This window comes from Ambystoma mexicanum, chromosome 9, assembly GCF_040938575.1.
Source record: "Ambystoma mexicanum isolate Mex_15411 chromosome 9, UKY_AmexF1_1, whole genome shotgun sequence".
Taxonomy (NCBI): Eukaryota; Metazoa; Chordata; class Amphibia; order Caudata; family Ambystomatidae; genus Ambystoma; species Ambystoma mexicanum.
Genome location: NC_090931.1, coordinates 1,360,588,355 through 1,360,601,237, shown reverse-complemented (window position 1 = coordinate 1,360,601,237; position 12,883 = coordinate 1,360,588,355).

Sequence of the window (12,883 nt, the reverse complement as noted above, 5' to 3'; positions counted from 1 at the left end):
GCCTGGTATATCCAAAAGCACCCTGCTGCATCCCTACCATAACCTTCACAACCAACGCTCAATTGTCCCATACAGTGAAACAAAAACATTTTAGGGGAGAACCTCAACATTTAAAGCTCCATCCCATGCACTTACCCGTCAATAATCTTCTGCCACTGGAAAAGTCCTCTGAATTCCTATGCCCCATGTCTATTTTCACCGGCCTTTACCCAGAGTATTTTGAAGATGCTAAACAAGAAGTGTGACTCGTCAGATAAGCACTGGGTACTAGGTTCCAAGGAAGCATGCTTATTTGTGTGCAGACCACCTCCTAGAGTATGGTCCTCAATGCTGTGGTTGCAGTACTCAAAGGCATGGAAAGACTTGCATGCTCCTTTAGAATACTGCCCACCAAGACAATGGCCCTCATTACGACCCTGGCAGAGGACCATGGTGCAATTTGCACCATGGTCCATGGCGCTAAGCTGCCAACTCCGCCAGGGTGGTTGGCGGACTTACCGCCCCATGCCGACCTTGGCGGGGCGGTAAGTCCCCAATCCCCATTTTACCCTTCCCCATTCCCATTCTTGCCCCATAGGGTATAATGGGAGTGGGGAAGGCGTTAATTACGCCACCGTAAATTACGGTGGCGTAATTAACAACAAGTCCCGTAGCGCCATGGATTTCTCCACCTGCAAAAAGCAGGCGTAAAAATCATCCATGGCGCTACGGGAACTCGTAGTCTGGCGGAGAGGTACGCCATGCACTACGCCGGCGTAAAACCCTCTCCGCCAGGGTCCTAATGAGGGCCAATAGGTTCTTCATCTCGAAACGTTGTTTTTCAGGTTTTCTGCTGCATCGTCTTTGGTTCGAAATAGCGTGCGTGTGTGTGGTAGGGTGAAGCTAGGATCCCAGGAGTCACCCAAAGGCAGTTGCAGTAGTTCACACTTGAAAGAAGTTAGAGTTTTAGAAGCTATTTAAGTTGCAGGGGGAAAGTGGCACACTGAGGAGTAGCAAATGGAGGCAAACATTTAGGAGATACAAGGGCAGAAGACCACAAAGCAGTGTTTTCCGCAGAGAAGGTGGCAGACAGCAGTAGATAATTAGTAAACACGGAAGTATGGGAGGAGTTGGGTGTAGGGGTGAGATGTTGTTAGACAAAGTGGGAGAGCAATAGGTCACCATCACAGGTGGTAATGGGGCGTTGCTACAAGCAGTCTCAGTGTTTGTTTAGTATGTGCAAGCGCTGTTTGCTGTGTTTGTACATGCACACAATGTTGCCATATTGGCGCTGCCCTTTTCAAAGGATGATCCGTGGACATGCAGAGTTACAGAGGTAGGGCGGGGCAGGAAGAGACCTATGTATATGCTAAGAAGCTGAATACCATATTTGATCATTCTGTTTGTAGTGCTTAATTCCTGGGCTATTCCTCACCACCTAGGAATATGTTGCATGCTGTTAGTCTGCATGTGCAGATGTTAATTTCTAATCCTATACATTATAAAACATCTAAATAAATTAATGACGAATCGATTTCAAGTTGTATTGTGACTATATTACAATTGTTGTGATATATTTATACATAAAAGAACAATATATTGTATAATTACATTTATTTAAATTTCTCGAATACAAATGAAGTGCTTAATGTCTCACAACCTGCTTTGCGGTTGATCTGCCAAACATCATTAATGACCATAGACCTTCGGTTGAACAAAATGGCATGGATGAACAGATTTGTAGGACTTGTATCTGTCCTAGTTTGATACACTTGTTGGCTATTCCAGCTTTGATACACAATGTTCATCTCTCTTTTGCTTCGATTCAGTGTGGCCGTGTGCCTGTTAGCTTCTCTTCAGCTTGTGTGTCTTTCATGGTTATTCCAACCTTGCAGTACATTGTTCCTATCTCTTTCATTCACTGTAGTAGGGCCGTGCGCACATTACACTATCTTAAGTTCTTGTGTCTTTGGCGGCTATTCCATCCTTGAATTACAATGTTTGTATTTCTTTTGCTCAGGTTCAGATGGGCTGTCTGTCCTTTACAGTCCCTTAAGTTCTCGGACCTGCATCAGTTTTAGTATTCGTGGAAACCAGCCCTCTTATGTCTCATTCGCCTGCACAAGTTGGCAACATCTGCTTCCCAGTCGGTACCTCTCTCTGTAGGAAAGACACTTGCAGAGTGGAGCTGGGGACTCTGGGCTCCTTTCCTGTATCGGGTCTCGGCGTAGTTTGCTGGGCGCCTGGGCCACCACTGCCCCTCTGTGGTCACGACACTTGAGAAGACGGTTCGCTTCACGTTGACTCTTCCCCTTGATTGGAGCCTCCTGCTCAGTCAAGGTACCTGCCGTCCAGCCACCAGCTGGTGGGTCTTGCTTCCCTTACGCCACCAATGGCTCTGATGCTCTATGTAGCTCTGCACCTCCAGAACGTCAATGCTAAAGAGGCTTGCCTCTGCATAGCATTTTCTCCCTCCGTAGGAGTCTCTCTCCTTATACACCTCACTGGAGCAGAAGAGAGTGTGTTCATCTTCCTTTCCCATGGTATTTAGGCACCGTTCAGCATTACATTAAGCCAATAGAAAAAGAAGGAACTTTGTTTAATATAGACATTGCAGGAGATGCCAAGTTCTATCCAGCATCCATATAAACAGAAAAGGTGATTTGGACAGGGAGTTCCTTGTTGGAATGGGAGTTTTTGTCCCTAAGAGGGGAGTCACTCCCGAGTTGCACTGCTGTACCTATGTTGGTGGAGAATCCTCTGACCTCAAGGGCATGGGTGCACAACATACCACCCATGAGCCAATTGCAGCCCGGCATGTTGTTTTTCCCAGCCTGCCAGGGTTAAAGACTTTCCTAATCGAGGGCAGCCAACAAACAGCAATGGCCTCCATCCATTAGGAAAGTCTTTGTTTACCGTGGCAGGTCGGAATAAATACTGACCCTCTATTGCTTCACTGCATGCACTACATGACTCTTAAGAGAGTCTTCAGCCTTGCCCCCCTAGCCGCAGTACAAGTTCAGAAGAAGCCCGCCTGCACACCACTTCGCCAGCAAGCCTGTCCCGCAGCTCGCTCATCTACCTACTCACCAGTACTCACAGGAAAGTGCATTCTAATTGTAGGGGGTCAAGGCGTTTTGTTGAGGGGTGTGCGGAGGCATGGGGATGGCATTTTGTTGGGTGGTGGGGGCTCATGGGGATGTTTTTTTCATTAGGGGTGGAGGGTCATGGGGATGGCCTCTTGTTGGGGGGTTATGGGGATGGCCGTTTGTTGGGGGTTGGGGTCAAGGAGATGGTCTTTTTCATGGGAATGGGGATCATGGGGCATAGTGTTTGGTTGGGGATGGGTCATTGAGCATAGTATTTGTTTGGGGTGTGTGGGATGCGTTGACCCACTTTTACTCTGCCATGCGGCATCACTGTGTGCTGATGGTGCCAAAAATAGTAAAATGGCTGCAAAACCCTTGTGCGCGCCAACATCTCTGGAAATCACACTTTGCAAAGCATAAAAAGATGCCTGCCCAATCTGCCATGCATGTTGTCAGTGGTGGAACAGAGATCTCAGTCCTGAAAAACTGGGCTCCACAACATGTGAAAATGGAGTACAGAAGGAAAAAGCAGCGCTTTGCTAAAGGAAACCCCAACATCTTGATTTAAATTATTTTTCTTTGCTGCAAAAACTGCAGAATGCTGGTATGAAACACCCTCAAACATCCAACATTCTTGCTGGGTGCTACAATTCACTTAGTGTAAGAAATCATTGTGAACTTACAACGTCCTGAAAAGCTGAAAGCATCAAGGGATTTCCACAGCAAAGGTGGTCTGTCTGTGAATCTGTCAAAATCTGGGTGAAGTACCCTGGTCTGCCTGAATGACAGCTGTCAGTAGCCTGCCTGATTAAACTTTAGACATGTATGAACTGAAAACAAATGATTGCAATCTAAGAGGCCAGTTGTTGAGAGTAACCCATCTTGTAATTGCTTTGATTCCATGGTTTAACATCTTGAATAAGTATTTAGCTGTGAGTTGATCCCACAAGTTTGTTTAATGCTAAGGGTAAATTCAACAGAAGTAACAATTAAAGTAAGTTGGCTAAAGCTACCAAACTGGAATAACAGCTTTCCTCACAGAGGCAAGGCCTCTCCTTCAACAAGGAAATCACACCAAAGTGATAATTATAGGGTTTGGGAAGAACCTGGTCTGCAGTGGGGAAGGAAACAATGGCAAACTGCAAAGCAGGAAATGCTAGGTGTGATGACAGTCGTAAAATGACTTCTGCCAAGAGAACAGGAAGGAGACTGCTTCTGAACTGAAGGGAGACAAAAAGAGGCGGACCCGAGCAGCCATCTGTGGCTCAACATTCACAAGGAACATTTTGTTTAAAGACTTCTAACTTACCACTTAAAATTGTCAAAAATACAAAAGTAACAGAATTGTAAATCTAAATTTTGGTTGCACATTTCAAGGGGTGGAAAGATCGTGTGACATGTTCTGGAAAGAAACGGCAGAAAATGTGATTTTACACCACATGTATTTCTGCTAGAAGAATGAAACTTTATACACTTATGCCCAGCTTATACGCGCACACTTACAGAAATTTGTTGATAAATTGGACATTGTGTGCCTGATGAAAAGGGCGAAATTCGGTGAAAAGCTGCTACACAAAATATGTAATCTGTATATGTGATTGTTATAGAGGTTGCTCACATGTAAATATGTATTGTGTCAAAAGTAGATTTTGTGTTCAAGAGGCTAGGGGTGGACTCTAAGCCTCATAAACCCACACCATAAAGGTGACACACTGTGTATCTCCTCCTGTCAAGGCAGAGAGGAGACTCTGACCAATCACCTGTCAAAGGCGCGATCTTAGGCTAAACCAGCACACAAACCCCCTTTATCATAGCATAAATCGAGACAGCAGAGGGCAGATAAGGACAGACAGATTCACTCACTATCCCGACGCTGGCGGAGCACCCTGCTGCTGCACTTCTCATCTTCCTTGCTCCAGACTCCAAAAAATTGGCAAAGCAGAAAGGCCCATTGCATAGCTGAACCATTCAGCTAGGCCTCAAATTTCATAACAGAATCCCACAAACCTAAGCGGAACCAAAAGACAGCCGGGCTGCGCTGTACTGTTTGCCTGCTGAAAATAATTTCCATCATAACCAAGAAGGGCAGATCCAATCCAATCCTGTGCCGTGCTGTGACCAGAGTGCCATTGCAGATCCAATCCAGTCAGGTGCCATGCGGTGACCAGAGCGCCTTGACGCTGCCCAATCCAATGTGCCCAGCAGTCTGTCCTAGAACTAGTTCAGTTCCCTGACCAGAATCCTGACAGTTCCGTTTAAAAACATATCTAATGAGTATCTATAGAAAGAACTGTGTCACTAGCACATGTACTGTCCATACTCAATCCCTATCTTAAACCCATCCTATCTTGTATTCAGAACCTGTGTTAGAAATATTTTTGAATTGTCTGAACTCTCCATCCAAACCATCCTATCTTCCTCCTGTACTAGTATTGTTAAAACTATCTTTGCGCTGATATTTTTCATCTGAAGAAGGCAAGCTCCTCTGCAGGCAGTCACCCTGATCAAGTGGCTGTGTTCCTGTGTGGTATTCGTTTATTCATAGTCATCCTCTAGTGTAAGAAATCCCATTTGTCATTTTAAAATTGCATTCCCGTTTCCATTCTTGCGCCTATCTCGAAAAATGATCTCCACTAAAACGTCCATAACTTCCTCAGTTTTTGTGCTAGAAACATAATTTCAACTTCTGTTTGTAGCTAACATCCACATCTAAAAGGGCATCCCAAATCCATATGGTTCTCCTGTTATCGCGCTATGTTAACATAACATATCATGTTATGTTATCGCGCAGTGAAAAGTTTGCCGCTAATTTTTGTTTGGGGAATTTCTGACACGTGTAAACCAGCTTTTGATTGCTTCCGACTTAAATTTTAAGATTTCAAATTGTTTCTTGGTATTAAATAATTGCTTGTGTTTGTGTGCACCTATCCAAAGCGGCTCCCATAAGAATTAGAACAATTTCAGCAATTTAAACCATATTTAGTGTTTTTACCCAATCCATTCTAAGATAACTTTAAAAACCATTCTGACAGCTTGCCAATCAATTCTGTTTTTCTCTTGTGTTGCTGGGGGAAATTGGGATTGATATTCTGTTTGAATTCTGCCATTCCTGTATTCCTGCTCTCTCTCCTCCTATCTCTTTACATTACCTATTGTGGGGTTGAGAGTTGTGCAGGGGGAACCTATAACCACAGTGCTATCTGATCTGAACACACACACAAAAGTATTATTTCTGTGCTGAATTGTTTTGCTCACCATTACCATTACTTGTGTATTAAAGAGATTATTTAGTGTTACATCACCCCATTGGTGATTATTGTGTACCCATTCAAACATAGTATGATTAAATTGTAAATACATAAATACATATTTTAACTTTGCAAACCAGCCTGATTCCTGGTTCAGCGTGACAGGGGGGGTTCCAGGAGACGTCCTTGATATGAGTGGGACATCGTTCAGATTAAAGAACATTTAGACAAAAATAAATAATGATTTCAGTTGTGCATTACACGCTAGGCATTGACTTGGGTGTGTGCTCTTCACAAGGACTTACAGCTGGGGGTCCTTGTGAATAGTGTTTGGTTGGGAGGTGGAGTCATGGGGAATAGTGTTTGGTTGGGGGTTGGTGTCATGGGGCATAGTATTTGTGTGCAGGGTGGGGTCATGGGGAATAGTGTTTGGTTGGGGTGCGGGTCATGGGGCATAGTATTTGGTTGGGGTGTGAGGGGCTTCGAGCATAGTGTTTGGTTTTAGGGTGGCGGTTTTAGGGGGTGTCCAGGACCATGTCATGTGTGGGGATTGCCGGACTAGGGCTATGTCATTGCTGGGGGTAGTGGTATTAGGGGAGGTCTAGGGCCATGCCACTGGTGATGGGAATACGATGGGGACCAGGGCCATGACATTGGTGGAGTGTGGGGGGTATTGGGGAACAGTGCCATGCCATTGGTGGTGGGTGTGAGGGAACAGGGGGTACCAGGGCCATGCTGTTTGGAGGGGGTGAGGAGGATATGAGGGGCCAGGACCTTGCCACTGGTGTGGCATGGCAGGGCATAGGGGGGACTAGGGCCATGCAGTTTTGGGGGGAGACACAGAGCATTCTGTTTCATGGTGGTTTGGGGGGACCTGCAGTTTGGTGGGGGGGCTCAAGGGACATGGGATATGCCATTTGGTGGGGGGGGTTTAGAGCAGGACCATGGCCACGGGGGGGAGCAGGGCAATGCATTTAATTCAAATTGGGGTTGCAAAAGTGTCCTGTCCCTCCACCCAACTACCACTCCTCCCCAAACACATGTACTTTTCAGTCCACTATAAGCCGCATGTAGGGTACATTCGGCCATCTGCTAAAATCAGTTGTGCTGTCCTGCTCTAGGGTTATGGGAATTACTGTGTAGGTTGCTATATCCTTGTGGACACAAGTAATCCTTACTGCCCATCCCCCCTTTCTATCTTCCCAGAATTAATATGGGCTTGGGCTTTGATGTTATTAACCCTGACAATCTCTTAACTTTGGAAGGGTCCAGGGTTACAGTAGAAAGCCTCCACCACTTCCGGACTACTGTCCTGTTCTTCCTCTTCTTCCCATTGCCACTCTTCTGCCCCTACCCATCCTATTTCCAAAGGTTACTCTGTCTGGTTTTTGGGACAGAGGAAGGCAAAGTGTCCCTTTACCCGACAGGCGAAACACTTGGGCAAGGTTGGAACAAGAGGTGTTGCCCATCTAGTTTCCTTTCCTGGGGTGTATTTCAATTTTGGTACAGGGAGAGACAATGGTCTTCTGAATGTCTCATCCTTTGGACATGGTTTAGTCAGGAAGGATCTCTCAGGCCTCCTATGCAGTTCAATACTGTGGACTTAAACAGATAGTTGGCAGTTTATCCATGGCTCTAGTGACCTCCCAGTAACTTTAATGGCCGTCTTCAGGGAAGGATGAGGTTGTTGAAGTACAGCTTTTCGCAGTTATGGAGGTAGAGTCTGGATAAATTGTTCCAAGGCAATTATCTCTTGGATTTCAGGCAGATGTTTCTCTTTCCTAGCCATTAGCCCCATGTATTTAGAATTGTTCTGGCTAGTACAAAGGGCTTTTATTCGGGAGCATCTGAGTGTTTCTGAACTTTAGCCTGAAGAAGGTGTTGGTTTGGCCAACTACTTTCAACAGAGACTGTTTGGTTTCCGAAAAAGTTATTGTTCTGAGAGTCTGAGAGGGTTTATCATTTGTTATGAGACCTGTAGGTCTCCCTTTAGTAGAGGGTCCGAATAACAGACATGCAGGTCCTCATCCCTCTGGAACTGAGCCGCTAGTCGTTCGAAGTTGGTAAAGAAAGCACTGAGGTCATCCCTTTCGTTGTAAAGTTGTAAAGCCTTGTGAGAAAGAACTTGTTGGCTTTATCCTACCCCTAGTCGGTCGAGACTTTCCAGATGGCATTGTTCTGCTTGGGCCCAGTTATAAATCAGCCTTTCTAGCAGGGTCTCAAGGAATGATATATTGTTTTTGGAAATTGATATTTGTTGGTAAAAACATTCTGGGAAACGGATGTCGAGGTCATCTTTGTCTTCCGAATCAATGGGTAGTTGGCTGGAGAGTGTTGGAAGCCCAGGTCTCTCCAGAGATGGTTTACCATGCGGCCCTAGCAATGGCTTTATACCTAACCATCCTGTAGGAGGGAGTTGGTTAGTGGGATAGTCCATAAGCTCAGGACGAGGGACTGAATCTGTGTTGTGTCAAGGACACTCCACTTCTGACACCATATGTGGGGAAGAAGAAGAATGACTCAAACTACATGGGGTCATTTTCAAATGGTGTTTAGTTAAAAAAAATAAAAAAAAACTCCTAATTAGCCCTATCTATGAGGGGAGTTCCCTATCTAACAAAAATTAAGCTAAGGGTGCACATGAAGTCCAAAAATAAAAAAAGTATTTTGTCTGAATCTTAACGAACTACCTGGCGCTACCACTTTAGAAAACACCTAATTAAAAGGAAAATGGGAGACTTGCACAACAGCTTCGTAAGAAGCTTTTGCCTGGCCCAATTTGTAATGGATTTTCTCTCCAGCTCAAAGTTCTTTTAGACCTCAGTGGCATATTCTTCACAATCTTCGTTTTGAGTTATTTGGATACAATTATAATTATTTTCTGCATAGGTTTCAATCTTCACTTGATAAATGTTCCAATACATCCAGGATTACTTGAAAAGACACTCCTTTTCGCTATCACCTTCATGGCGTTGGAACTTCCCAAAGTACAGTGGATCTAAGTTAAATATTTTAGTACACATTTTCTATAAGGTTGTTTAGCCACTTGGGCAGTGCAGCTCCCCGGGGTATCCTGCACTTTGGTATTTGTGCTGCAGAGAATTTGCCTTCCTTTTGCTCTCACTCAGCACATGACTTGTACATATCCTTCTTTGAAACCCTTGTTGGTTATTCCAGCCACAATTTTCGTCTCTCGTCTCTAACACCCCTGTTTTAGTAAAATGGTGAAGCCTAAGTATTTCGATGAGTTTGAGATTTGTGGATTAAATCCTTCTAGTCACATATTATTGAGCCATTGTTGGAAAAGTTGTTTTTTAGCGGGCATATTGATGAGGACAAATTCAGTCTTGGATGGGCTTATTTTGAGGTAGGCAGTCAAAATCCAGGACTGGATAATGGCTAGGTAATATCAGAGACTAATGATGCCCTACATGCTGTTCACTCTCATGTACAACTGAGTATTGTACGCATATTGGTTTCATGGCTATATTTGAATATTTGACTAGCTTGCCCAAAGGCTCCATGTAAAGGTTAAAATGGATTGGTGAGAGGATGGAGCCCTGGGGGACTCTGCCGGAGACTCAGGTTCGGTTAGAACACAATAAGTTTATTTGAACAGCCTTGTGTTTTCATGAGAGGTAGGAGGTAAGTCAATTTAGGACAGTGCAAGATAATTGTTACAACTGTACTACACTGTAGACTGTTGATCTGGATATGCCTTAGTACGAAATCTGCACAATCCACTAACCTGGTCAGATGACAACAGTGAGCAGCAACAAGCAATAGAGAATCCCCCTGAGAATCTTACCACCCCTCGTCCGAAGAACCAGGAACGGAGGGAAGCAACACCCCCAGGGAAACCCTCTGGGGTAAAAAACCTTGGTCGATGTAGAAGGAGTCTTGGCACAGCGTGTAGTAACTTCAGAGGCTTTGTGTCAGAAATCTAGGTGGTCTCTCAGATCCAATGTCGGGTGTATGAAGCAACAGTCTCCCGAAAACTCCTTAGGTAAGTTTCTAATAAAAGAGAAAAGACGTTACTTCTAAGTGAGAACTCAGAGTAGTGAAAAGTGAAACCCTGGAAACCACCCACCTGTATAGCGTAAAGGATGGCTATCTTTCTGCACAATTGCGGGTCTGATACCTTTCTGCAAGGGGAAGAGATGAGAGTTTGATGCCAGGAATTCTAAGTATGGCAGATCAAGAAAGGATTGGAGCGAAACCTACGTGGTCAGCGCTGGAGTTAAAGGTAAACAGGAATTCTGCATGGATACGTCACGTATCAGAATTGGACTCGATCGCCTGAGATAAGGTAAGGATTCTACAGAAAATGATAGAATTAGTATCTGATCGGACAGAGGAGTAAATGGAATAACTGAACCGGATAAAGATTCTTTTACTGAAGTCTTCAAATGGTGAGTCTTGGCAAAGAGAAACGCTGGAAAGGTAATCTGTTCCAGAGATGGGGACGTTTCTATGGGATGTGTAACGGTAGTTCTTGGCGGGAGAGCGGGTGATACTCCGGGAAGAAATGGACTTATAAATCAAGGAAGAGATTAAAATAGAGCAGAACTTAGTGAAGGAAAAAAGGCTCTAGGAACGGAAAACTTACGGAGCGTCCTGCCGTTGAGTAGCGACGCATCAGACTGCGGAACCACTGCCACTATATGTTGTCATGTGACCATCTGCCGGTATCCATTGCATGCGTGAGAATCCAGCGTCAAATGCTGAAATGAAGTAGGTATGAACAGCGGCCATTTTAGGAGGGGTCGGGAATAGAGAATGACATACTCTGCTACGAAGCACAAAGACCAACAGCATTAATGGGATCTAACAGTAATCCCATCCCGTCAGCAAGGAGGGAGAGAAGGATGTGGTTTTCACAGTATCAAATGCAGCCAAGAGATCAAGGAGGGGAAGGTGGCATGAGTCACCCGTATCCATGTTATATAAGGGAATCATCCACCACCTGGATGGTGGGTGTCTCAATGCTACACATGGGGAGAATCCTGACTGATAGTCATTTAGGAGCCAGAGTTGTTTGATTCTGGCAAACAGTTATATAGCAACTACTTTTTTCAAGATGCTGCCAATAAATGAGAGGGTCATGATGACCCAGTAGTTGGCTAGGTCATCTGGATCTAGAGTTGTTTTTTTTTAAAGAGATCATGTAAGACCAGTTTTGAAAGTGTCCGCGATTTAACCTTCTGCGAGGAAAACGTTGCTAATGCTGAGGAGCGCATTGAGCTCTGGGGCCCATTAATTGGGCCTCATTACGACCCAGGCGGTAAGTTACCGCCTGGGCCGTGACTTTACCACCATGGCGTAAACTACGTTTACGCCATGGTGGTTGGCGGACTTACCGCCCCATTCCGACCTTGGCGGGGCGGTAAGTCCCCAATCCCCATTTACCCTTCCCCATTCCCATTTTTGCCCCATAGGGCATAATGGGAGTGGGGAAGGCGTTAATTACGCCACCGTAAATTACGGTGGCGTAATTAACTCCATGTTCCCTTAGCGCCATGGATTTTAACACCTGCTAAAAGCAGGTGTTAAAAGCGCCATGGCGCTAAGGGAACTCGTAATTGGCGGTAAGGGGTCGGCGCAGCTAACGCTGGCGTTAACCCCTTACCGCCAGGGTCGTAATGAGGCCCATTGTTTATTGATGGAGGCCAAAATGATATCATCAGAGTAAGAAGTAGGTTCTAATGTTGTGAGAGGTTGCTTCAATGATCTCTCATATGTTGTATATTTTTCCAATCAAAATGTGTTGATTTCATTTAAGTTTTCCTGCGTTGATGGTACCTCGGGGTCAGATGAGGGCTTGGTACAGTACTTTACTACTTCTAAGAGGGATTTACTCTTGTTGGAGGCTCCCGCAATGGAGATAGATTTGTAAGCAGCTTTGGTCTTGGTAATCAGAATTCTACGGTTTTCACAGGGAGATTTGGGGTTGGTGAGGTCTCCTGAGTTATGGTTTTTGTGTCACTGTTTGTCTAGGGCTCTGATTGAGCCTTTGCTGGAGGCTAGCTTGAGGGTGTACCATGGGGCAGAAGGTTTGCTCTTTGGCTGGCTGGATTTAGTGGTGAATTAGTGTCCACCAATTTGATAGCAAAGTTGCTGAATAATTCCAGGAGGCCTGATGCAATTCCTGTGGTGGGGAAGTCTGAAAAATGGGCCTCCAGCTCATTGAGCGGGAAGGTTTTTAACAAGCAGAACTGAGTGAGGGGGCATTTAGCCTGTTCCTTTTGAGCCATAGTCAAGTGGGTGACTGATAATGGGATGGCTGTGTACTCAGACCAGTCAAGTGGGATAGGGTCTGCACAGGTGATGCAGCAGGACGATTTGAAGACTAAGTCTACGGTGTTGCCTGTGTTGTGCATGAGGGAGGGCAACTTTTTCTTAAGGTTCTTGGAAGCAGTCAGTAGAAAAGCATTCTTCAAGTGTGGTCATCAGCTTGTGAGGCATTACTAAAATCTTCTAATTTGGCAGAGGAGAGTATGTTGGAGACATCTGCAATGAAAGAGTCACTCCTTGAGGTGGTCTGTAGATGAGATGGAAGATGATGGA